This window comes from Saccopteryx bilineata, chromosome X (assembly GCF_036850765.1).
Source record: "Saccopteryx bilineata isolate mSacBil1 chromosome X, mSacBil1_pri_phased_curated, whole genome shotgun sequence".
Taxonomy (NCBI): domain Eukaryota; kingdom Metazoa; phylum Chordata; class Mammalia; order Chiroptera; family Emballonuridae; genus Saccopteryx; species Saccopteryx bilineata.
In genome coordinates, this window is record NC_089502.1 from 106,886,589 (window position 1) to 106,889,320 (window position 2,732).

The window sequence follows — 2,732 nt, forward strand, 5'->3', positions numbered from 1 at the left end:
ACACAGCCACATCCCTCTCCCCCTGATAACCACTTCACTTTTATCTATGTCCATGAGTCTCAGTTTTATATCCCACCTATGTGTGAAATCATATAGTTCTTAGCTTTTTCTGATTTAGTTATTTCACTCAGTATAATATTTTCAAGGCCCATTCACGTTGTCTTAAATGGCAGTATGTCATCATTTCTCATGGCTGAGTAATATTCCATTGTACATATGTATCACATCTTCTTTACTCAATCCTCTATTGAAGAAAATTTTGGTTATTTCCATGTCTTAGCTACCATGAAATATGCTGTGATGAACATGGAGGTGTATGTGTCTTTACCTAAAAATATTTTAGAATTATTTTGGGAAGATATACAATAAAGGGATTGTTGGTTCATAAGGTAGTTCTATTCCTTTTTTATTGTATTTTATTTTTGGTATTTTTCTGAAATGACAAGCGAGGAGGAAGAGAGACAGAGACCTGCATGCACCTGACTGGGATACACCCAGCAAGCCCACTAGAGGGCGATGCTCTGCCCATCTGGGGCATTGCTCCATTGCAACCGAAGCCATTCTAGTATCTAGGCTAGGCCATGGTGCCATCCTCAGTGTCCAGGCAAACTTTGCTCCAGTGGAACCTTGGCTGCGGGAGGGGAAGAGAGAGATAAAGAGAAAGGATAGAGGGAAAGGGTGGAGAAGCAGATGGGCACTTCCTTTGTGTGCCCTGGTCGGGAATTGAATCCAGGACTTCCACATGCTAAGCTAATGCTCTACGACTAAGGAAGGTAGTCCTATTCTTTTATTTTTTATTTTTATTTTTTTATTTATTCATTTTAGAGAGGAGAGGGAGAGACAGAGAGAGAGAGAGAGAGGAGAGACAGAGAGAGAGAAGGGGGAGGAGCTGGAAGCATCAACTCCCATATGTGCCTTGATCAGGCAAGCCCAAGGTTTCGAACCGGCGACCTCAGCATTTCCAGGTCGACGCTTTATCCACTGCGCCACCACAGGTCAGGCCAGTAGTCCTATTCTTAATTTTTGAGGAATAATAATACTGTCTTCCATAATGGCTGTACCAATTTACATTTCACATGTACACTGGAATTTAACAGGTGTGAGGTGGTATCTTATTGTAGTTTTGATTTGTGTTTCTCTAATAGCTAGTGAAGATGAGCATCTTTTTATGTATCTGTTGGCTATTTGTATATCTTCTGGGGAGAACTGTCTGTTCAAGTCTTCTTCCCATTTTTTAATTGAATTGTTTGCTGGTTTGTTGCTGAGCTTTGTGAATTCTTTGTATTTATATATTTTGATATTAAACCCCTTATCAGAGCTGTTGTTTGCAAATATCATTTCCCAATTTGGATGGCTGACTATTTTTATTGTTGTCAGTTTCTTTTGCTGTGCAGAAACTTTTTAGTTTGATACAGCTCTATTCATTTGGTTTTGCCTTTACTTCCCTTGCCTTTGGGGTCAAATTTATAAATTGTTCTCTACAGCCAACATCTATGAGTTTAAGTACCTATATTTTCTTCTATGTAATTTCTTATTTCAGATCTTATATTGAGGTTTTTGATCCATTTTGAATTAATTGTTGTGCAGGGGTACAAACTATATTCAAGTTTCATTCTTTTGCATGTGGCTATACAATATTCCCAGCAACATTTATTGAAGAAGCTTTATTTTCTCCATGGTATGTTTTTGGCTCCTTAGTTGAAGATGATTTGTCCATATATATGTGGTTTTATTTCTGAGTTCTTGATTCTGTTCTATTGGTCTGTATGCCTCTTTTTCTGCCAATACCATGCTGTTTTGATTATTATGGTTCTATAGAATAATTAGAAGTCAGGTAGTTGGATGCATCCAGCTTCAGTCTTTTTACTTAGAATTTCTTTGGGCTTTCAGAGTTTTTCAGGGTTCCACACAAACCTGGTGATTTTTGTTTTAATTCTTTAAAAATGACCCCTGGCACATTCATTCAGCAGTAGTGTTGGGCCGGTGTGTGGAAGTCTTGGGTTCAATTTCTAGTCAAGACACACAGGAGAAGCAACCATCTGTTTTACCACCCCTCCCTCTTCTCTCTCTCTCTCTCTCTCTCTCTCTCTCTCTCTCTCTCACACACACACACACACACACACACACACACACACACACGCACCCTCCTGCAATCATGGTTTGAACTGTTAGAGCAAGTGGACCCAGGTGCTGAAGATGGCTCCATGGCATTCCAGCAGGCACTGAAATAGCTCGGTTGCTAAGCCAAGTTGCGGTGGCAAGGGATCGGCAGAGCACCACCCTGTAGGTGACTTGTCAGGTTGATCCCGATGGGGCACATGTGGAAGACTGTTTCTCTGCCTCCCCACTTCTCACTTAATAAAAATAAAATGACATTGGTATTTAATGGGGATTGCATTAAATTAGAATATTGCCTTGGGTAATATGGCTATATTAACAATGTTGATTCTTCCAATCCATGAGCATGGAATATTTTTTTCCATTTCATTTTTTCCTTGGTATATTATTTAGTTGTTGCTGTTACAATTGTAAAAGGAATTTTTTTAGCGGGGTTCATTATATGAAGTTTCATTGTTGGCATATAGGAAAGCAAAAGAAAGACTTTTGTTATTGATTTTGTATCCTGTGACATTACTGTATTGGTTTATTGTTTCTAATAGTTTTTCACTGGAATCTTCAGGGTTTTCTATATACAGGATTGTGCCAGATGCAAAAAGTGATACCTTTACTTC